General features: G+C 46.2%; 1 long non-coding RNA gene across 1 annotated transcript; it reads left to right on the top strand.

Annotated features, from left to right (window-relative positions):
- Positions 1-24,689: 24,689 nt before the first annotated feature.
- LOC115190831 (uncharacterized) lies at positions 24,690-25,299 on the top strand. Its single transcript, XR_003877431.1, has 2 exons — positions 24,690-24,731; positions 24,960-25,299. It is a non-coding gene; the product is annotated as an uncharacterized LOC115190831 (long non-coding RNA).
- The last annotated feature ends 243 nt before the right edge of the window (positions 25,300-25,542 follow it).

The raw sequence follows: 25,542 nt of genomic DNA, 5'->3' as shown, positions 1-25,542 counted from the left end.
TATGACAGTGCAAGACTCCAACTGTGTCTAACCTATCCAGGCACTGTTAGGAATCTATGATTTTTAGTGTCCATTTATGCCTACGCCACCCGAAAACAGCTGACTCTTCCAACCAAAACTGCAGTATACGACAGTGCAGGAGTACAACCTTGTCTAACCCATCCACAGTCAATTAACTACTATATGTATGTGGTAGTAACAAACAGGGCTATGGTCAGACAGCTCATATTGATGGTGAGCGTTCACCAGTTTGAAAAGGGTCGAAGTGCCATAGCCTGAAGCTATTGTCAGCTCTAGAACTGAGATTTAAATGTCAGTGTAGATTGAATTGAGATAAGTAGGTGAGCATTTACCTTCCTATATTATCTATAACACATAGACACAAAGGAGAACTCACGCTATGTGTCCTTGACACTATACCACAACATCAAATGACATATACTGTGTTAGAGTGATCAGACTACAATTACAGCATGCCTTTACCTTATCATTGTTGATGTCCAATATCAAGGCCTAGGTACTAGTGTGAAGGTACCAAGCTGATACAGCAGGTTCTGAGGCTCATTCGAATGAATGAAAGTGGTGCTGTGGAACCGCGGTGGCTCTAAGAAAACACTCATCCTATACAGAGGCAGTCTGTCGAGGAAGGAGGACAAGCCATGTCTGCCACTATAAGCAGCTTTCCTAATAACAGTACTTTCTACCACTCAGACATGGGTCTCAATAACAAAGATCTGTGCATATGGAGCATGGCCATGGTCCTAATAGTGGTTTTGCTGTCACTTATCTATGGCTTGTGTTACTTCTATGGGCAAGGAAGATAAGATACAGCAGCCTGCCTTTGATTTCGGTGTGATTCTATTATGTGCATCATGTCATGTTACTCAGTTGACCTGCTAATAAACAGTCACGTGGTTTTGTGGTAGTGTTCTTTATTGGTCAGCCAAACACACACGCACACACACACACACACACACACACACACACACACACACACACACACACACACACACACACACACACACACACACACACACACACACACAGTCAATAATCCTCCTCACTATTAATGTTTGACACCACTCAATACTCCTCCTCACTGTCAACGTTGGAGTCATAACACCCTTTCCTAAACAGATTCTTTGGTCTAGGCTTAGTACCTGGACACCTCATGGGCTTCATGTGTGAGGATTCACTAGCTTGGTGCTCAGTCAGAGCTGGATATAACTATTTCGTGGTGCATTGCAAAGGGAGGCGTTGATCCTGCGGCTTGGTACAGTCAACCTCTCCATTATACTGTCGAACATGCTGCTGTGGCCCAGGCTGAAGATGTTGCTGCTGGGGATACCGATGATTCTCTAGAGGTTGAGGTGAATGCTGTGGCTGTGGCTCGGGAAGGTAATACGGGAACCTCTTCGTGAAGCTGCCTTCTTGGCTAGGTGGAGCTGAGGGGAGGTTTGTAGACACTGTAGACAGGAGCCAGCTCCTGTGTATATCGCCTAAGGGAAATGTTTTTGTCTTGGGTTCACACGGTCATGTGGTTACTCATCATACCTTAGTGGTTGTATGTCGTTGGGCCAGCTGAAGTGATACAGTAATGAAACAACAGATATATATAGTATCTGGAGAATTTGCCAGGCTCCGATAATATCTGATCAGGGATAGGTGCTCCGCTACACGCAGTGCTACAGCATTCCATGTGATGGAGAGATTCTACATCACCTCTGGGTATATACAAGGCATCTGCCCTCTTCCATATATCTCTCAAAACCTGCAATGTCATCTGGAGAGTTTCTCCACTCTTCAATCCACTGTCTTGGAACAGCCCCGTAGCTGGCACGCCTGCCACGATCAGGCACTCGAAAAATGATACGGAAGCGTGTTCAGAGAACACGATCTCTCTACGAACCATTCATCTCCTATTTACGACACCTGATGTGTTACAGATCAATAGTCTATGTGATAGATGTCACAACTATCAGAAGGAAATTGCCCAGCTAAGGATCCAAACCACAAGCAACGCCGAAAGGCTGCTAGGACTGGTAGAGCATTGCAATTTGTTTCACGTTAAGACCTTGTGTTATAACGACGTGCAAAGCGTGCTGTCGTGGCTTGGGATAAAACCTGGAGACTTCACCTTCAGACAGGACGAGGACACAGTCACAGTTCTCAACAATGTTATCACAGAGCATAGTCTCACAACTGGTCATCCAAGCAATGCCTTACCAGGAACGGCCAGTGATAGATGGATGCCCGACTATGAGCTACAACACGACTCAACCCAGGACACCCAAAGTGACCATAGACAACTTTGTGCGAATATTCAAGCCTCAACACTCTACAGCAAAAGGCAATCTGTGGAGAATATACGCAAACATAGCGGGGCCGAGGGGGTCAAAATGTGATTTGGTATCCAGACCGGACATGGTGCTAGGTCGAGGAGGCTTTGGGGTGACCGTTTCGGTTAACGATCACCTAGTTGCAAAGACCAACCTGTTTCCGGAAATGGTGGACTGGAGTGTTCCTTTCATAGACAATGAATTTAGTCGCTACGCGCACATTGCCTCCCAGGTGAAGGAGGTGATGATTGGCGTATCAATACAACACGCCAACATCCTCTGCACATTCAGAGGTTTTTGGTGTGACATCCCCGGCTACCAATTGGGAGGTAGAGCAGTTATCATCATGGAACGAGCACTGTTCTCCATGTGGCGTATAGATGACACCTCAATAGTCCCCATGGTAGAACTGGACACGCTCCGAGGGCTTGAATACTTGCGATCGAGAACCATCCAGCACAGGGACTTCACACACAGGAACGTGTTGGTCTGTCACCAGCCTGATAGAAAGGCCATACCCTTTGCTTTCAAGATCAGCGACTTTGGCAGGTCACTAACATGGCTCCCGAAGTGCTGTGGTGCATGAACTCAGCCACGGGGAGTGACATATTCAGCTGGTACTGTGTGATGTGGGAGTTACACAGCAACCTGCCCTTGTTCAATTACAAAGGTTCGGAGCAAAGTTATTGTAAGACGACATACGCTGACAATCTTTCTAAAATGGTAGGGGTGTACAGACCGGATTACGATGATAGTTTGGACATACGCTACCTGAGATCGATAAACGCTAGCTCCCTCCAAGCTAAATACAAACAAACAAGGCCCACCGCAACGGATATAGGCAATACACTCTCTCTCATAGGCTCCCACATAGTGGACAAAGCATTTGTCTATATGGGAGTGCTATGCATTACCCTGTTTCCTCAAGAGAGATGGTCTCCTTCCACACTGCTTAGTCTCACACGATAGCAGTGTTTGGCGCAAGATGTCACGGATGCGCAGGTACCTTCCCCACAGATGTCCTTGTCCGCACAGGTAGGGGACTACAGGTCAACCGATATGATAGTGGACAAGGAATGTGCCCCCAAGAAACTCACTAAACTGGTGGAAGAGAGATCTGCGTCACAATCCCCGGTTACAGTGATCGGGTCCGATTCGAAAGTGTACTACGGAATAGACCTCATCAGGTTGGCTCCTGGTCTTATCCAGCCGTACAGTTGGTACTCGAGCAAGGTCAGAGATCTCGACTGTGTATACAAGAGCAAGTATAGCAAACGCAAGGTTGCTGAAACAGACAACCAGGTCGGGGTCAGACCTTGCAAGATGGCTCCCAGAGTGTACCTAGGCTTTCCAGATGTGGGTACTTCAATCCTAAACTGTCTACAGCATCAGCGCCATCCTCAACCGTCCACACTGGCAAATGATTTTCCTCCTGTCCAATCGAAGGAGGCTTATGGTATTGAAAGCTCAGTCACACCTGATGCAGGGCACGTGTCAAGGGAGGTATCTCTCCTAGATCTCAAGAACCTTGAATGGAGTGACAACTCAGCCGAAATGTTGAGCTGTAGCAATTTGGGTGATGGGATAGTCATCAGCAGCGATTGTAATATAGCGTCTGTGAGCAATAACTCTAACAGGGCTCTAGACCTCACCACAGGCCAAGCGGGAGCCAGTGTGGCCAACCTCATTGTCAGCCTGACCTAGGGGCACATTACTGAAGCCAATGGCAAGGACGCACCAAACCCACCCAGCTGCATACCAGCAGCAGAGACAGTCCAGGCTATCGTTGATGCTATAGAGGGTAGGGTGATTATGAGAGGCAAGACGATCGAGGTGCTAGACCTCACCACAGGCCAAGCGGGAGCCAGCGTGGACAACCACATTGTCAGCCAGTCCCAGGGGCACATTACTGACGCTAGTTGCCGGGGCACACCGAAACAACCCAGCAGCATACCAGCAGCAGAGCCAGTCCAGGATATCTGTGATGATATAGAGGATAGGGAGATAATGAGAGGCAAGATGATCGAGGGGGAGATAAACACAACCATTGTCATTCTGAAGAGTAAGAACGAGCAGGAGATAGCACACTTCAAAGAGAGCGTGGTTATCCAGTCACAGAGCATAACCAGAATGCACCCTCTTGTTTTTGCTGGTCCCAGGGACGGCTTGTGTAAGTGCTCTAGACGCAGGGATCTTTTCATCTTCCAATACGCTCAGTTGTTCGATGACTGCAAGTAAGTGTGTAACTGCACCATTGCGGACTCACCTAACTCGGTATATGCCTTCCTGCTACAAGTGTTTCTCACGCTCAAAGCGGCCCTAGACATGCATGTGTTGCCTACTCACATGACCAAATGGAGATATATCCTGATTGGTAAAGGAGCTGTGATGATCGACATTGTCCCTTATCTGAGCAGGAACTTCAACAAGCCATTTGCTTCGCTGTTCAGTGACCAATGCAAGAGCCTGACCAGTCTCTGTACTAGTATGGTCGCAAAGCACTTACCGGACTCGACCCTGTGCAACTGGCTTTGCGAGCTCAGCACCGGCACGTCTACCTCGCATGTGCTGACCGAGTCCATCAAGTGGTTGAGAGGACTCAATACCTGCGAACCTCAGCCTTACAGAGGCAACCAGACAGCAGAAGGCCCCGGTGATACTAAGCTGAGTACACTGGTTAGGAACATAGTGCTAAGGATGAGAGTAAAGATATTCGGATCATCTAGGCTTGAAGTGACTACATTAGATTGTATGCAGGGGTTGACGAAGGTGACTCTGAAAGCCTCTGCTCTCTCTGGGAGTACCACGATAGATCAACTTGACCGGTCAAAGTTACTCACTGACCAGGGCAGTTGTTTCACACACGACTTAGTGTCCCAAACCGATTCCAAGTGGACCCCTGTCATAATGTTCTCAAAGTGTAAGCGACAGGGACCCGTGTAGGAGTTCACCTTTGACTATTACAAGATGTCAATAATCTACTGAGCCCGCAGGGGTCTGACATATCGCTCAGAGAGCTGTTCAATAGCGTGACTACATTCAGCGTGACCGAGTACTAAAGGCTATCAACTGCTGTTGACCGTGCCACATTGGACTCCGTGCCGTTGTTCTACCAAGCCTGATTGGTCTCCCTGTCCACCTTACACCATGCGTGGCTTGATCAATTACGGGGCCCACTGCAGCATCAACAGTGTAGTCCAAGTGCTGTGTGGGACACATGAGCTACGGGACCTCATTCGGCTGGTCGATGAACACCATCACCGGTCTCCTAATACGGTGGCAGTGAGGCTTAAACGTCTCATCTACGATATGATCAAAGGCAACATGTCACCGTGTGATCCGAGCTTACTAGTATACGCAATGGCATTGTACAGAGGAGCCCCCTTCGACGGTCAGGAGGACTCAGACGTGGTCTTCAAGTGCATCATCAACGCTTTAGCAGACAACTGTGGGATAGGTAACAAGATAGGGCGATTGTGGGACATTGAGAATGAGGATCGTATGCGCTGCCTCCATTGTAACACCGTCCAGTCCACGCTCAATAAGTCCAACACGATCACCGTGTTGATAGGCGATAATCTCCCCACAGAGCTGCAGGACTACATCAAACTGTACACTGACAACACGTTCACCACCTGTGACTACCATTATACACACTGCCACACAGGAACTCAGATTGAAATCACCAGCAAGGTAGTGACATTGCCACAGGTTGTGTGTATCAGGATCGAACGTGTTAGGAACATTGGCAGAGATACCACTGATATAGTCAAGACAGGCACAAAGTTTGCTTTCCCTGAGAAACTGGACCTGAAATATATCATGAAAGACCCTGAAGCACCGGTATCTACTGTATACAAACTGTACACTGTTGTAGCCCACCGTGGTACTCACTACTGTGGATATTACACAGCTTATGTGCGAGACGACGACATTTGGTACCTCGCAGACGACTCTCACGTCAGAGTGTGCTCTTGGGAAGATGTCAAGTCAACGTACGAAGCAGGATCTATGTTATACAATAGCGTAGCTTATATGCTCATGTACCATAAACAGCTGTCATTGAACCCCGCTGTGACATGAAGGATCTGTACATATATAATACTACATATCAGCATGTACCTATTATTTCCCTAGATGAAGTAATACAAATTGTCATAACAGTATACTTGTAAGTGTCAATTCTTATAATATAGAAGGACCATAACTAAATGCAGGTACAGACAGATGCAAAGACAATCACAAATACATCCTGATACATGTATCGTGTTGAACTCAAGTTTATTATGTCACACAAGGATGGTATAACATTCGGTATAGGGCAGTCAAACAGGGCACTCAACACATTGCTTTAACTTACATAGCAAACTAAACACATTGTTATAATTTCTTCACAAGATACCTATCCAGGGTATTGACAACTACCTTGGGTGGTTCCTTTGCTTTACACCTTAAGGTTGAATACGTGGCTGACAGCACTGCAGAAGACGTGCACGGTTTGTCTAACTGTGAGACTGAGACACTGTTAGCCAGCCCCTCTAAATATCGTATCACGTAAGCGCTTTGCGGTCCACGTACAGGCTGCTTCTTTGTTATATGGGAAGACATAACTGCTCTCACATAGAAACAAAATAATCAGGCTCGCCAGAGTCCGTGTCAGAAGCGCTGTACCTTGTCCTTGTACTTCTTTTGTCCAGTTGAGCATTAAATTCTGATTGGGAATCGTCCTCTGACTGAGACCCTGCGTCGTCTGACTGACACTCTGACTCGGCAGCGGATGTAGGCTCACCCGGACGGGTAGGGTGATCCTCGCTGTTTAGTCTTGTACGGTCACATCCCCAATCTACGTATTCCTCCTGATCTGAACACTCCTGTTGAGTGGTGTCCGCTGGCCAGGCAGCTTGATCGGTAACACTGGCTGCTTTCCCAGCCTCTACATGTAATCTGTGTCCTTTGAATTGTGACACCTCAGACCTCTGATGTGAAACTTTAACACCTGTGAGGGTGCCGGGTTGCTGGTTCTTGGAATCGTCCTGCTGGACTAGGGCTTTATTGACAATTTTGCCTTTTTGTGTCTTCTTAAGCGTGCATTTATCCTCCTGCTCTGATTCGGTCTCGATAACCGGAGAGCGAGTGCCTTTTGGCTTGGAACAGGGTAACCTTTTTATACTTTGCCTGGGAACCCCCTCCTCTTCGTATTCATTGTCTTCAGGATCCTGCTCTGAGTCGGTCTTGGTAACAGGAGAGCGAGTGCCTTTTTGCTTGGAACAGGGTAACCTTTTTATACTTTGCCTGGGGGTTCCCTCCCCTTCGTAGTCATAGTCTTCATGATCGGACACTTTGTTTTTGTATTGGTGTGACTCTCGATTGTGGGTTTGTATCTTCTTAGCAGTCTTTACAGCTTCGCACCTTTTCTTAGACTTGTCCAGTCTGTTTTTAGCACAGGCTTTTATCTTGCCTTCCCAAGACATTGGGATCCATCTCTTTAACCCCCTTGTCACTCCTGCTCTGTTTAGATTGTCTCTTGTGGGACCTGCGGGTGTCTTTCGTGCGTTTGACACGCTTGTACTCTGGCTTGATGGAATCGTCCGAGTCGGATAGCAGTGCGCGCTTGTAGATGCTCCTTTCCTCTCTCAAACCCCTACAGCCAGGCCTAGCGGTGTGGGCATCCTTGTCGGACTCTGAATGTGACCTGCTCCTATGGCTACATCCACGATTAACATTCTTGGTTTTAGACTAACCCTCCTTTTCACCTGAGCACAGAATGCATCAACCTCCTCTTCCTCTTCACTGCTATATTCAGCACCACTAGATCCGTCGTTTATGAATTTGTCACTGTAATCGTATTCGTCAACAGCCTCACTGTTACCGTAGCACATAGTAGCCTCCAACTCGTCACCGGGGATGTTACCTTCATCCACATTACACTCTTCCTCTTCACTTGTGGCTTCCTCGGCCTGGCTCAGCCAAGGGTGGTCATCGTCGCCACTGTACTTGGGGTGCGGTCTGTTCACTCTTGATTCTCGGTGTTTTATGTAACGCTTCCACCTGGATGACTTAGTGCCCAATGACTTATTTGACTTATAAGCAGAGCGATCCCGATTTACCACTTTGGTCTTGTGAAAGGGCCTTTCTTTCTTAGTACATTTGTCAATAATGTGTGCGCTACCCGAATCACTTTTCGAATCGTTTTTCTTCCTCTTAGCTCCAGGCTTCATCTCTCTGGACAGTTTGGCCACAGGTTGGGTTGAACCACCCCTCGATTGACACCGGCTACCCTGGAACGATAATAATATCTTGTGTCTCCAGTTGTCCGTGGCCATAGACTCTAAGCTATCAATCAGGCCTTTGCTGAGTCTGTCCTGCAAGCCGTGACTCTGAAGTGTATTGACAACGGTTTGGTTGTTGCTGACCCAATCGGCGAGGATGTCCCCGTGTTTTTTGTCCAACAGGGTGTTATCCAATCCGAGGAGAGTACAAACAGCATCTCTCCTGAGACTATCCTCTTTCAACCAAGGTTCACTCAGCAGCAGAGTGGGAAGGTTCTTGATCCACGTCGAAATGGGAATAGTTTCGGGTGTGACTATTGAGAACGCAGTGTCAGTTGTCTCACTGGCACAGGGCACAGCTTCGTCTTTGCTGTACTCATCAACATGTGCCGGACTGTTAGAGGACATATCAGGGTCTTGCACTTCGATAGAGGGTGGTGAGGATGATTTGCTCTCTAGATCACACCTCTCTCCCTCTCCTACCTTCAGGTATTTCTTTAATTTGTTGTGATAAGTGCGAAGTTTTAAAAAGAGCACCTTGGCAGTGTCATACATCTGTACCAACTCCTTGTCCTTGATCTTGCTTGTATCATGTTTGATCAGGGAGTGCCAGGTCTTCTGGGCTTTGGCTACAATTGTTGGGTGTGTTGGGGTTGAACAACTCTTCACAAGCTGAAGCCATTTCAGGATTCCCATCGTTACCATATCTCTGTCGCCTGTATCTGGACGTAATTTGAGCCAACTCTAACCAGTCCTTTCTCATCTGCTGCTCCACCATACTGGCACGCTTCTTTTTTACGGCCGTGTGAATGATCATGTCAGAGGAGTACATGTCCCAGAACCGTACGTAGTCTTTCACCTTCTGAAGTGGGCAATGTAGTAGCTCTGCCACAGCAAAAGCGTTGGGGAACTTACAGTCCATATATATAATGGCCAATTCTACCACTTCGACCATGATGGAGTCACTAATCATACTCTCCACATGCTTTGGTATGTAATTGCACCAGCTGGTTGGATTCACACGCTTTATGAACGCTGCCTATGCGGGATTGTGTATCTCCTGATACATTTCAGGGCCAGTGATAAACGTGTCTCTCCCCAGTTCCTTTAGCGTGTAATTCCAACAGCTCACCAGTTGACCATTGCCCTTGACGCATGATTGCTTCACGGCCCTGCAAAACCTCACAGTAGTAGACACGTACAATACAGGAGCCAGAGTCTGGCCCTTTCTCAGTACGACAACAGGTACCAGGTTCACCCGCTTGCCATCCAGGAACTTGCTGCTCCTTCTAAAGTAGACAGTACGAGTGTCATGGTTCTCATAATGGAAGTGCTTCAGGTCACATATCACTTCACTTTCCGTGAAACAATCAACCCTTGTATCCCTCTTTTTCTTCAGCATGACAGCGGACGCAGTGCCTAGTACGCAGCACATGGGGGCTATCTCTTCCATGTGAGAGACTAGAACCTGGGCGGACATTGTGTTGTCCTCCGTGCGTAACAACTGGACAGGCTGTATCCTGTTGAAAGGAAGGGGTGAGTGCTGTGGAGTGCGTGGGCACCTCCAGGGTCATGTCCCAGAATTCAAATGTGCTACCGGTGACAGTTTTCAGCAATTCGAGACTCCCAAGTCCTGGGACAAACAGTACCTCTTGAACGAAGTATGACTTCGCATTGCCTTTGCTGGTTGTCGGGATAACAACGGTGTAGGTTCCGATCATGGACCTGCTGCTGTCGCAGTAGACAAAGTTGTGTTTTTCAGAGTACTGGGTGACCACTGGAATCACCTTCTTACCTTTGGTACTTATCAGTTCGTTAGTCGGTATATAGAAGTTCGTGTAGTTACCGTATGCCAGTAGCACGTGCTTGAGACCAGCCTTGGACTCAAAGCCTGTCCCGCTTTCAATGTCCACTAGGTCCATCAGCGCAAGAAGTAAAGAACGCGACGGTTGTTGCTGTATAGTGTTAGAGTCCTTGATTACCATATCCCTGATAATCTTGCATATGGTTATCGGTTTGTACCTTTTCTCTCTCTCCGGAAGTGCCTGTTGCTTACACATCATGAGGTTGACCACTTTATCAAACAGTCCTTGTGTACTTGTACAAGTGAAGACATCTTTGTAATCTGATTTGTAATACCAAGGAGGGTGGTCTGCGACAATATATTTGGTGGTTACACCGGCCATCTTCGGTGTGTTGAGTATGTATCGATGACTATCACCTCTCATAGACAGGTCTTGTTATCATATGAACCAGCTTTTAAACAACAAGTGTAGTCTATGGGGTAGAATGGGAGCCTGTTAGAAATCTCTCAGAGACTCCAGGGTTGTGAAGTGGATGTGCCTTGAGTAGGGGCTTTTACATGGCAGTCTGTAATGACATCACCTACCATTGGCTGGATAACATAACCTTCAACCACAGTAAACTCAACACTGGGTGGTTATTGGACCATGACTGATATACCCCACAAAGACTATGTTATCAGAGCATGACTGTATTATCCTGATACCGCTGAGCTATCCAACCATGCCTCATGTGTCCTACTGGACTTCTATTATACATTTGTAACCACAAATTAACCTGTAACCCAAGCTGCACTATTTATCCAATCGTGACTCATGTATCCATGGGAGCTCTGTTGTCTAACTGTGACCAGCGCAAAGTTTACCAAGCGTGACTGATGTGTCCAACGGGCCCAAGGTTCATGTATCCAACAGGTGCTCTGTTGCCCTCCCTTTCTCTTTCTCTCACTCTCCCTGTTTCCAGCTTGCTCTCACTCTCTCTATTCTGAAGATTAGGCAGCTGGAACATACAGATTCTCAGCAGACTGAGATAACGGGCGATCTATCTTTGGCTGACATGGAAACAAACACTGTGTTAAACTGTGAAGAGAAGCTAACCACCAAGTGCTGCTCGGGGTCCGGTGCACTTGAAAAACTTCAAGCTTTGACAATTTCTAAATAATTAGACAAGGGAGAAGTTCACCCTCGCCCGGTCAAAACTAAATGGTTTGTACTCTGACATGTATCTATGTATGTGTTTGTATACAAAAGTGCTTTGTTGAATAAAACACCAAAATACAAACATGAGTATCTTTATCTTTGTCTTTTATTTCAATTTCCAATATTATTACTTTATATGACACCAGACTATATTACCTATTTCATGGATAACACTGACATTCAATAAGACAGAGTGTAACATTATAAAAGAAAAAAGTCAGTTGAAAAAAACGTCAAGCTTTGAGAATTTGTAAATAATTAGACAAGGGAGAAGTTCACCCTCGCCCGGTCACTGACAGACTGAGAGCATTTTGGTTCTGGGACTATGAACTGGGCGGAGCTACCCTCATGTGTCCAACAGGAGCTCTGATGCCCTCCCTTTCTGTTGCTCTCGCTCTCTCTATTTCCAGCTTGCTCTCACTCTCTCTATTCCTGTCCCTGGCTCTGTTTAGGGCTAGCCATTCCTCCCATTCTCTCACTCTCCCTATTTCCATCTTGCTCTCCCTCTCTCTATTCCTGTCCCTGGCTCTGTTTAGGGCTGGCCCTCGCTCCCTCCCTCCCTTTCTCTCGTTCTCGTTCTCCGTATTTCCAGCTTGCTCTCACTCTCTCTATTCTGAAGATTAGGCAGCTGGAACATTGAGATTCTCAGCAGACCGAGAAAAAACGGCGATCTATCTTTGGCTGACATGGAAACAAACACTGTGTTAAACTGTGAAGAGAAGCTAACCACCAAGTGCTGCTCGGGGTCCGGTGCACTTGAAAAACTTCAAGCTTTGACAATTTCTAAATAATTAGACAAGGGAGAAGTTCACCCTCGCCCGGTCAAAACTAAATGGTTTGTACTCTGACATGTATCTATGTATGTGTTTGTATACAAAAGTGCTTTGTTGAATAAAACACCAAAATACAAACATGAGTATCTTTATCTTTGTCTTTTATTTCAATTTCCAATATTATTACTTTATATGACACCAGACTATATTACCTATTTCATGGATAACACTGACATTCAATAAGACAGAGTGTAACATTATAAAAGAAAAAAGTCAGTTGAAAAAAACGTCAAGCTTTGAGAATTTGTAAATAATTAGACAAGGGAGAAGTTCACCCTCGCCCGGTCACTGACAGACTGAGAGCATTTTGGTTCTGGGACTATGAACTGGGCGGAGCTACCCTCATGTGTCCAACAGGAGCTCTGATGCCCTCCCTTTCTGTTGCTCTCGCTCTCTCTATTTCCAGCTTGCTCTCACTCTCTCTATTCCTGTCCCTGGCTCTGTTTAGGGCTAGCCATTCCTCCCATTCTCTCACTCTCCCTATTTCCATCTTGCTCTCCCTCTCTCTATTCCTGTCCCTGGCTCTGTTTAGGGCTGGCCCTCGCTCCCTCCCTCCCTTTCTCTCGTTCTCGTTCTCCGTATTTCCAGCTTGCTCTCACTCTCTCTATTCTGAAGATTAGGCAGCTGGAACATTGAGATTCTCAGCAGACCGAGAAAAAACGGCGATCTATCTTTGGCTGACATGGAAACAAACACGGTGTTAAACTGTGAAGAGAACCTAACCACCAAGTGCTGCTCGGGGTCCGGTGCACTTGAAAAACTTCAAGCTTTGACAATTTTTAAATAATTAGACAAGGGAGAAGTTCACCCTAGCCCGGTCAAAACGAAATGGTTTGTACTCTGACATGTAACTTTGTGGCTCACTTGGTAGAGCATGGTGTTTGCAACACCAGCATGATGTGTGCAACGCCAGGGTTGTGGGTTTGGTTCCCACAGGGGGCCAGTACAAAAAATAATAATAATAATCATGAAATGTATGCATTCACTACTCTAAGTCGCTCTGGATAAGAGCGTCTGCTAACTGACTAAAATGTAAATATATGTAAATATATGTAAATATATGTATACAAAAGTTCTTTGTTGAATAAAATACCAACCAGAGTGTCTTTTATTTCAATTTCCAATGTCATTACTTTATACGACAACAGACTATATTACCTATTTCATGGATAGCACTGACATTCAATAAAACAGAGTGTAACATTATAAAAGAAATAAAAGAAAAAAGTAACTGTCACCATCAATTCCTAAGTGGAGTCAATTTGGCAATTCCGGGTAGGCATGTAGCTCGTCAAATGTATGGCCTTTCTTTCCTTGTGGTGCTCCCTTTCTATCCGATGACGATCTAGGGCCTCGTTGAGCTACCTCCATGTGCTTCCTGTTGCTGATGCTGCTACAGGCCTTTCTGCACTTCTTGCCTCTGAATGGGTTGTTGGTCATGAACCGAGTCCTCTTTCTGTACTTTGACAATAATCGAGTCTGACAGCCCTTGGGTCTTTACAAGACATCTTGAACCCCTGGCTCTTGGCCTAGGTGACCTGCTGACATGTTTTCTTCCCTTCACCATCATTCATCCGCTTCACAAACACGCTCAACGGGTGATTCTCGATGTCTTCGTAAAGCCTGTGCGAAACCCATCTCTTCCAGAGCAGACTGGAGTCTGGGTTTTCCACAAAGTACTGCATGTTAGTGTTGATTGTATGGAAGTGCTCTATGATGTCTATAGTCTTTTCAACCAGATAATCTGCAAGCTTCAGGTTCCTGAGTTAGCCATTCACTTCCTAACCAATCCTTTGTGGATAGGGGAACATGACATGCTTCTCGTAGAGACCAAACTCACCATCCCCTTTGGCGTGGAGAAAAGGTACATACCTAAAGTGCTATATTGGTTCAGGGGCAAGCCTTGGAGTAAGTGGGTGTTGTGGGCAGACACTCCGGGTCGTGTTTCCGGGCAGGCTCAATACGACATTCCTAGAGGCCGGAACTGGAACGCAATTGAATCGGTTGGCTTCTTCGTGTACGTTTTCGATATCTCCCTGGTCAAAGAAGACTTCACCTGCGGCAGATTGGACTCCTTCCACATCAATCTCGAACTCCATGACACTCATCTGAAAAGCATGCTAGGGTTACAAAGTAGTCTCGATGTCAACTGCCTGTGGAAAACGAAGCTGCACCAGTCCTGCAATTGCAACCAGGCTCTGCTACACTACGCCAAGCCCGGTGGTCTGTGCTCGCCTACGTGCATCACGACCCCGTTCGCACACCTGTTAAAAGGAGTGGAGGGCAGCCACAACGACTGGACTCTAGAAATTACACGCCAGGAGCCTGATGTCTCGATCAAGAACCAGGGCAGGGTCCTATATGGCTCGGTCCCACCTAAAACTGAACGCTTCTGTCTTGTCACAATGTATCTGTTCGCCCTCTTGTCTGGACCAACACGAGACAACCCGTCTGCTCCTCTAGACATGATGAGATGTGATGTCGTACTCGTCGACTTCGACATCCTAATGGAATACATTCCCCCGACTCTCAATGATCAGTACTTGCCCATAGACGTACGATCGTTATCAAAGTACAATGCTGTGAAACCGTCCCAGGTGTATATACCACTTGCGGCAGAGGATACCCTTAAAACTATCATCCGACAGGGCTGGGGGGGTAAGATCGGTGTGAAGCTTAGCTTCATACACTCGATCCGACCTGACCCATACCAGGAAGAGCTGGCTGCTGTACTTGACTGGATATTAACCTCGCAGTCCCAGTTGAACCGAGGTCCTTGGGTGATAGTCATCAACGTGAATGTCGAGACAGTAAAGGCGTCGGACTTTGATATTATCAACAACCTATATATTAGCGGGAACCCCAGGAGGCAACAACCTATACGGATCAAAGTTAGAGTTGATACCTGGGATCTCAGCATACCAGATTGCCGATGTCATAAGGACCAAAAGGTACTACACAGATTACAATGTGGAAAACATAACTAACTACAATTACTTTAAATGCAGTAACACAGAGAGATGCTCTGGACCTATAACCATATATGAAAACGTTAACAACATCCTTTACAATAGCCCTGAGGATGACCCCATTCCAGCGTGTCATAACACACAAATAACAAGCATGAACTGTATAGTGTGTAGGGATAGAGACATAATTATCATCTGCCCCAACATCAAACATCCAGTAGACATTGAGGATACAGAAGGGAACAGTTTGCCATTTCAGCAGTACACTCCGTGTCATCAGTATGGCAATTACACACAATCATACCCTTTGGAGTCTGAGCAGGAGCAAGCAGAGACTGCTCTACGGCAATTGGGTCTACTCGTGGCGTCACATGGAGCCTTTCTGAATCTGGACACTATATCCATATTCACTCACAATAAGACAGGGTGTAAGCGGGTAAGACCTTGGACCGTAGGAGAGTACACCTCAGGTGACCCTTACGCAATCAGGTTACCCCGTGAGGAAGAGTACCCAGAGAGGACAGGATTATTGGTATTTGAGGAGCTTTGCAAGATATCGAACAACCGCACCGGGATAGTGGTGCCCGTGCCATCGAGCGATTACACCCCAAACATTGACTGCAAGTGGCCGCTGTTGCTCAACAGACATGCCAACTTTGACCATGTCATCTTGGATGACAATAGGGTCCATTATTCTATGCGAGACCTTGCCGGGATAATAGCAGATATGGCCAAGTGGGGTGTGTGTAGATACTCCCTGGGATACCTTGACTACACCTTTGGTAACACCGAAGGCCTGCCGACCTTCACGGAGCTCTCAAACATAATCAACCTGACAGCCACCAAGCTCCGCACTTTACATTACCGGTACACCAGAAACTCAACGTTCGGAGACGGAGCATACTCGTACAGTCACGTGGATGGAGTGTACAAACTGGAAGGTTCAATGTTTTTCCAGCACGCCACCCAGGGGATACCTCTCACCAAAGCTTTGTCCTGGTTCCCGACATGCCTAACCTGAGATTGGGCTTGTCCTCAGACATGAACGTAGGCGCTCCTTTACCCGTTAGTGAACACATCATCCGGAATGCTATCGAGAGGGTTAAGTTTATACCCTACGGTGCACAGGCTATCAACTTGAATTATAAGGATACTGTAGCCTTCATTGATCATGATAGGGACATGATTTGCATCCATTCACATTCTACCATTGTAAGGAGCAATGGCCTCCGGTTCCCTTCATTTGGTATACAGAGTGAAGCACACGAGAACCTTACGAAAGGTTGCAACAGCTACATTAGTGGGGCTGAGCATCGTGCTAGGCTATTGGTGTCATTACCCGTCACCAGACATTCGAGACAGGCTGTTGTCCAGAGTATAGTTGACTGGAGCCGCTGGCTCGGAACACCTTCACTGACTAGAGAGGAAGAAGATTGGCTGTCCAGCAAGCAAGTAATGACAAGTAGCATCACCCTGCCCTCTCACCAAGGCTCAAAGGGCTTGTCAGCAATCATTGACAGTATGTACTTGATATCGAAACCTGTTGAGTGCATCAGAGGCTCCAGTTCTTGCATGGAGCTGGGAGACTACGTTGATAACAATTGGCCACAAGGGGGCACCGGGTATCCAATTGCAATCTCTAGCCATATGGAATCATCAGAGAATCTTTATTAAAATGATAATCCATGTTAACCACGGTGCGAAACGCGATACAATCCCATGTGAACTCAAACCATTCTCCTTCGGATCGGAGAAAATGTCCTTGCCTCAGCCCAGGCCGGGTTACTACATGCACACAGAAGAGGCCTCGAGGTTAGCTTACGACACCACAAACTTCGGTGTACTCCTTCCACATACGGTTGACACACACAAATGTTTCATGTGTAACCTCAAAATCAACAACTTTGTTGAGAACGATATCCTACTCGGTGAGCACATCTACCACGTATACAACACAAGAGGACGCTGTAAGTACCTTGCAGATAGGTACACCAATCGAGAAGACGAGATAATGCTCATACTGGGGAAGGAACGGTACAGGAAGGGAACAATCGCGTTCACTGATACCATCGTCACCGAATCGGCTTACGGGTACACTTCAATCAGCGGCCTGAACCACTGCGTTTTCTGCAGCGCCCTCACCATCCAGGGAAGGTACCTACCCTCCGAGGGACATCACCCGCACTGCGATGAAATGACCAAAGAACTTCGGATGAGGCTGAAGACTTTCACATTTATACCTGGACATGGTACCTTTCTATGTTGTTGCAAATTACCTTTTACTGTAACAAACATAACACATTCTATGAGCCTGTTTGATATCGCGTACGGTAGTGTGTAGTGTTGCTGTATTTAAATAAACGTAACATGAAGTACGCCTTTGATATCTTCTTTTCTCTTTTGACGTTGCAGACTGCATAAGGCATATGTTACCCCTGGTGTAATAGTTGCACTCTGTCAGTGCTAGAGCTAGGGTGAATAACTCCCATCTTGTGTTTATAAGTGTCAACACTGTAAAGGTATCCTGTGTTGTTGTGAGCCTGCAGACTATCATTGAAGACATAGGTTACCATCCACGCGTAAATGCACACAATGAAGATATCACATCAGGAAACATACCATCACCAGACCGGAGCCCTGGACACCGACACCAGGCAACTCATTAAATGGACAATGTACGGGACTTCTGAAACCTAGGTGGAACGAAAGCAAAGCTCTGTCAACAATGAGTAGAGTTGTTGGTCAATTACTGGAGAAGCACAGATACACATCCAATGGTAGGTATTGCGTTATGACACCTAACAGCTAACACTAGCCAGTGACAAAGTCATTTAACATGTTTGCGCTATGGACGTTAAAGGTATGATCAACACACTCTATGTGGATGACAGAGGGGATGACGTGAAGTTCCTCAGTGCAGTAACCCATATCATCTTTCAAGACGGGACCGTCAACTGGGGCCGTGTTGCCAGCCTGACATCTTTTGGAGCTGCGGTGTGCCAGTACTTGAAAGACAAGGGGAGAGACAACTGTGTGGAGGTGGCGGGAGAGGAGATATCAGCATACCTGGTCACTCACCACAAGGACTGGCTAGTCAAACATAACTCCTGGGTACGTTCAGTAATGACTGAGAGATGCCACCATTGTCCTGGTCTACCTGTAATCTAATATTTCTTTTGAAGTGTTTCCAGAATGGGTTCGTGGAGTTCTATCCAGTAGCAGAACCGGAGTCCAGATCTAGGAACATTATTATTACCCTTGTTGGATTGGCTGGTATTGGAGCAGCAATGACCTTGTTGGTTATGTGACCTTCATAAGAGACCTTTACCTGTTACCACATCCTGGTTGATGCTTCTCATCATAAAAGAGATTTGATTGAGAATGATGTTAGGAATATGTACCGTAAAGTGTTTGGTGTCTAACATAAGCCGGTGTCATTGGTACACAATAACACATGAGTACAGTACACAACAACACAAGACAAATACATCAAGGTATAGAATTGCCATTGTAGACGAAAATACGCCTCACATCAAAGTCTTGATCCAGAGCACCTCTGATAACATAGGTGAAATAACCGGGCATCTCTCCATCACCATAATCCACGGAACAACACTCTCGGACATATACACCAAACTCATCCATGGGCTGAGGCTTGCGGAGGGATGTGAGGAAGAAGACAATGACAGTCTTGCTACTGTCACACAGTTAAGCACCGAGGTGTTGATCAGGAGAACCCAGTTGAAGTTTATGTTGAATAATCATATGTCCTTTAAAGGATTGGTATAACTTTTACTATGGGGCGACATGTATGGGTTAACACCAATGGCGTGATATGTGCAGGAGCACTATGTTATACAGTCACGTTTCATATATATTATGAATAAAAGCACAACACACATCTCTGACTGATCATTAATTTGGTTTTATTCATGTCAAGGCAAACTACACTCTAGCTGTAATGGCATAATACAATGCCATTGTATAATAGCTTACAGAGTATGTTATGAAAAGAGTTCACTATTCATAACCGGAACACGGCTGCATTACGACACCAGTGAAATCGATGAGCAGCTCTACTATCTCGGTTGTAGCTCGGCGGACGAGAGTATTTCACTTCTTATTTCTGCATTTCTTCTGAATCTCTCTCCCCACTCAGCTATGCAGGTGTGTAGGGGGGGAAGTTCTCAATGGGAGCAGAGACTATCGCACAGTGCCAGTAGAGAGACACCGATGAAGTGTCAGTCATGCTGGTGGCTGGCAGCGACGGGCAGAGCAGAGCGTGACATGCCAGTGTTTTTTCCTGAGGGGATGTGTGTTTTCTTGGTGTTGGATCCACGGAGTGATAGCAGAATGTTCCATTTATTCTATGGTTCTTTCCTTCCCTTGTTCTTTCTGCCACCATGGCATGATCCAGAGCAGGGCGGTGGAACTGGGGGATTCAACATCACTGTTATAGTGATAGGAAGAGACACGGAGGATTTTGCAACAAGTGCAAGTAGGAAAACCGTAAAGGTTATTTTCCTCTTCATAATCAACGCAGTTCTCTCTGGCAGTGTTCAAGTCTTAGCAGCAGTCAATCTGAGTGTTTCTGACTTCTGGCTGATTTGTTCTTCTTCTGATGTCGGTTGGCAGCTCTCTTCTGGTTTCTTCGGACAGCTCAGTGTCAGTGAGTAGAGAGGCAGTGATGGTTTTATAGTGACTTGTATTTCCATTCACTTACAAAAGTGAGACACATTTCTCAGGTAGATTAGTAGTATGCTTCGTCCGGGTAGGATAACTTACTGTCTATTTACTATCCAATACAGCTTGGTTTTATAGTGACTTGTATTTCCATTCACTTACAAAAGTGAGACACATTTCTCCAGTAGATTAGTAGTATGCTTCGTCCGGGTAGGATAACTTACTGTCTATTTACTATCCAATACAGCTTGGTTTTATAGTGACTTGTATTTCCATTCACTTACAAAAGTGAGACACATTTCTCCAGTAGATTAGTAGTATGCTTCGTCCGGGTAGGATAACTTACTGTCAACTATTTTCTATCCAATACAGCTTGGTTTTATATTGACTGACTTGACTTTCCATTTCATATCCTAATTCATTCGGTTAACCTTCCTAATAAGTGTTATTGTAGATATTGAGAGATGACTGTATCCTACTAGAGCACTGTCGAGTCGGGAGTCTTGTCAGACCGAGACACGGTGCTGTGATAATACAGACATACAGCCTCCTTCATATCTAAACATATTATTTGAAAGACTGAAGACGGTGCGTTCTGCATGAAATATGTACTTTATTGTCAGTGACATGGCACACAACCATTGGTTGATGCAATGTGGCGTGTCAATTGTAGGCGGCCTCGTACAAATTCAGTGGGCTGGGCTGCAGAGGAGCTCAGCATTTCTTCCGTTTTATGCAACAAAGGATGTTTTATCCAGCCAAGCGCGTTATATCCAGCCGAGGTCGTTTTATCCAGCCGAGGTTGTTTTATCCAGCCGAGGACGTTTTATCCAGCCGAGGTCGTTTTATCCAACAGAGGTCGTTTTATCCAGCCGAGGACGTTTTATCCAGCCGAGGTTGTTTTATCCAGCCGAGGTCGTTTTATCCAACCGAGGCTGTTTTATCCAACCGAGGTCGTTTTATCCAACCGAGGTTGTTTTATCCAGCCGAGGTTGTTTTATCCAGCCGAGGTTGTTTTATCCAGCCGAGGTCGTTTTATCCAGCCGTGGTCGTTTTATCCAACCGAGCGCGTTTTATCCAGCCGTGGTCGTTTTATCCAGCCGAGGTCGTTTTATCCAACCGTGGTCGTTTTATCCAACTGAGGACGTTTTATCCAGTCGAGCGCATTTTATCCAGTCAAGCGCATTTTATCCAGCCGAGCGCGTTTTATCCAGCCGAGGACGTTTTATCCAACCTAGGTTGTTTTATCCAGCCGAGGACATTTTATCCAACCGAGGTCGTTTTATCCAGCCGAGGACGTTTTATCCAACCTAGGTTGTTTTATCCAGCCGAGGACATTTTATCCAACCGAGGTTGTTTTATCCAGCCGAGCGCATTTTATCCAGCCGAGGAAGTTTTATCCAACCTAGGATGTTTTATCCAGCCGAGGTTGTTTTATCCAGCCGAGGTTGTTTTATCCAACTGAGGACGTTTTATCCAGCCGAGGTCGTTTTATCCAACCGAGGTTGTTTTATCCAGCCGAGCGCATTTTATCCAGCCGAGGAAGTTTTATCCAACCTAGGATGTTTTATCCAGCCGAGCGCATTTTATCCAGCCGAGGACGTTTATTCCAACCGAGGTTGTTTTATCCAGCCGAGCGCGTTATATCCAGCCGAGGTCGTTTTATCCAGCCGAGGTTGTTTTATCCAGCCGAGGTCGTTTTATCCAGCCGAGGTCGTTTTATCCAGCCGAGGACGTTTTATCCAGCCGAGTGCATTTTATCCAACCGAGGTTGTTTTATCCAGCCGAGCGCATTTTATCCAACCGAGGTTGTTTTTTCCAGCCGAGGTTGTTTTATCCAGCCGAGCGCATTTTACCCGACCGAGGTTGTTTTTTCCAACCAAGGTTGTTTTATCCAACCGAGGACGTTTTATCCAACCGACGACGAGGACGTTTTATCCAACCGAGGCTGTTTTATCCAACTGAGGTTGTTTTATCCAGCCGAGCGCGTTTTATCCAGCCTAGCGTGTTTTATCCAGCCGAGCGCGTTTTATCCAGCCGAGCACGTTTTATCCAGCCGAGCACGTTTTATCCAGCCGAGCGCATTTTATCCAGCCGAGGCTGTTTTATCCAGCCGAGCACGTTTTATCCAGCCGAGGTTGTTTTATCCAACCTAGGTTGTTTTATCCAGCCGAGGTTGTTTTATCCAGCCGAGCGCATTTTATCCAACCGAGGATGTTTAATCAAACACGAGGTTGTTTTATCCAGCCGAGGATGTTTTATCAAACACGAGGTTGTTTTATGCAGATGAGGACGTTTTATCCAACCGAGGTTGTTTTATGCAGATGAGGACGTTTTATCCAACCGAGGACGTTTTATCCAGCCGAGGTCGTTTTATCCAACCGAGGTCGTTTTATCCAGCCGAGGTCGTTTTATCCAGCCGAGGTCGTTTTATCCAGCCGAGGTCGTTTTATCCGACCGAGGTTGTTTTATCCAGCCGAGCGCATTTTATCCAACCGTGGTCGTTTTATCCAACCGAGGTCGTTTTATCCAACCGAGGTTGTTTTATCCAGCCGTGGTCGTTTTATCCAACCGAGGACGTTTTATCCAGTCGAGCGCATTTTATCCAGTCAAGCGCATTTTATCCAGCCGAGCGCGTTTTATCCAGCCGAGGACGTTTTATCCAGCCGAGCGCATTTTATCCAGCCGAGGACGTTTTATCCAACCTAGGTTGTTTTATCCAGCCGAGCGCATTTTATCCAGCCGAGGACGTTTATTCCAACCGAGGTTGTTTTATCCAGCCGAGCGCATTTTATCCAGTCAAGCGCATTTTATCCAGCCGAGGACGTTTTATCCAGCCGAGGACATTTTATCCAACCGAGGTTGTTTTATCCAGCCGAGGACATTTTATCCAACCGAGGTTGTTTTATCCAGCCGAGGACATTTTATCCAGCCGAGGTTGTTTTATCCAGCCGAGGACGTTTTATCCAACCGAGGTCGTTTTATCCAGCCGAGGTCGTTTTATCCAACCGAGGTCGTTTTATCCAGCCGAGGACGTTTTATCCAACCGAGGACGTTTTATCCAGCCGAGTGCATTTTATCCAACCGAGGTTGTTTTTTCCAGCCGAGGTTGTTTTATCCAGCCGAGGACGTTTTATCCAACCGACGACGAGGACGTTTTATCCAACCGAGGCTGTTTTATCCAACTGAGGTTGTTTTATCCAGCCGAGCGCGTTTTATCCAGCCTAGCGTGTTTTATCCAGCCGAGCGCGTTTTATCCAGCCGAGCGCATTTTATCCAGCCGAGCGCATTTTATCCAGCCGAGCGCATTTTATCCAGCCGAGCGCATTTTATCCAGCCGAGCGCATTTTATCCAGCCGAGGTTGTTTTATCCAGCCGAGGTTGTTTTATCCAGCCGAGGTCGTTTTATCCAGCCGAGGACGTTTAATCAAACACGAGGTTGTTTTATCCAGCCGAGCGCATTTTATCCAACCGAGGACGTTTAATCAAACACGAGGTTGTTTTATCCAGCCGAGGATGTTTAATCAAACACGAGGTTGTTTTATCCAGCCGAGGATGTTTTATCAAACACGAGGTTGTTTTATGCAGATGAGGACGTTTTATCCAACCGAGGTTGTTTTATGCAGATGAGGACGTTTTATCCAGCCGAGGTCGTTTTATCCAGCCGAGGTCGTTTTATCCAGCCTAGGTTGTTTTATCCAACCGAGTGAAGCCGCTTTTTGAACGTCAAACCAGCAGACTAATCCAAGTAGCATAACCATGTCCCTGTGTCCTCTGTCCACTTTTCTTAAATATCATAATATCATCGTACGTACAAAATATCATTATCTAGTGTAACGACCCTGGGTTTATAAGCGCGGATAGCGATAATTCCGCTTGAGCATGTTTTGGGGGCGCAGTCGATGACGCGCTGGACTTCGTGCTAGAAGGTCGAGGGTTCGAGGCCTGCTCCCTGCCTGTTTCATTACGATACATTTTACTATCGTTATTTTTCTGTGGTACAGAAATTATCTGACAGTTCCAAACTCAATCTGAAGCTTTTCTATGTTTTATTCAAGTAGTTTAATCCATTTTATTCAAGTAGTATATTTGCCTTTTGCAAGGACCTATTAAAAGTAATACATTGGAATTATCGTTTGGAGCTCTCTCACATATAATAGGCCTACACAGCACACAGAGGTACACAGTAAAACAGTCAAATGGAAGAAATAAAACATTTCTAAAATCCTCTATGATGTTCTTTCTTTTCTTTGTGTTCAGCTCCAGGTTGTTTCCACTGCACATCGCTGTTAGACACTGCGCTTCTTGTCTGTCTATAGGCTGTCTCGTCGTTGTTATGGACGAGCCTTAGGACGTTTTTAGTCTCACAATGGATTTTGAGGAGCCCCTTTTCTTATAGTGCTGTGATAATACAGACATACAGCCTCCTGAATATCTAAACATATTATTTGAAAGACTGAAGACGGAGCGTTCTGCATGAAATATGTACTTTATTATTGTCAGTGACATGGCACACAACCATTGGTTGATGCAATGTGGCGTATCAATTGTAGGCGGCCTCGTACAAATTCAGTGGGCTGGGCTGCAGAGGAAGTCAGCGTTTCTTCTGAATCTCTCTCCCCACTCAGCTATGCAGGTGTGTAGGGGGTGACGTTCTCAATGGGAGCAGAGACTATGATGTATAATAGCTTACAGAGTATGTTATGAAAAGAGTTCACTATTCATATCCGGAACACGGCTGCATTACGACACCAGTGAAATCGATGAGCAGCTCTACTATCTCGGTTGTAGCTCGGCGGACGAGAGTATTTCACTTCTTATTTCTGCATTTCTTCAGAATCTCTCTCCCCACTCAGCTATGCAGGTGTGCAGGGGGTGAAGTTCTCAATGGGAGCAGAGACTATCGCACAGTGCCAGTAGAGAGACACCGATGAAGTGTCAGTCATGCTGGTGGCTGGCAGCGACGGGCAGAGCAGAGCGTGACATGCCAGTGTTTTTTCCTGAGGGGATGTGTGTTTTCTTGGTCTTGGATCCACGGAGTGATAGCAGAATGTTCCATTTATTCTATGGTTCTTTCCTTCCCTTGTTCTTTCTGCCACCATGGCATGATCCAGAGCAGGGCGGTGGAACTGGGTGGTTCAACATCACTGTTATAGTGATAGGAAGAGACACGGAGGATTTTGCAACAAGTGCAAGTAGGAAAACAGTAAAGGTTATTTTCCTCTTCATAATCAACGCAGTTCTCTCTGGCAGTGTTCAAGCCTTGGCAGCAGTCAATCTGAGTGTTTCTGACTTCTGGCTGATTTGTTCTTCTGATGATGACGGTTGGCAGCTCCCTTCTGGTTTCTTCGGACAGCTCAGTGTCAGTGAGTAGAGAGGCAGTGATGGTTTTATAGTGACTTGTATTTCCACTCACTTACAAAAGTGAGACATACATTTCTCCTGTA

Source organism: Salmo trutta, unplaced genomic scaffold, assembly GCF_901001165.1.
Source record: "Salmo trutta unplaced genomic scaffold, fSalTru1.1, whole genome shotgun sequence".
NCBI classification, from domain to species: domain Eukaryota; kingdom Metazoa; phylum Chordata; class Actinopteri; order Salmoniformes; family Salmonidae; genus Salmo; species Salmo trutta.
This window is presented reverse-complemented; position numbering and strand designations above follow the sequence as displayed.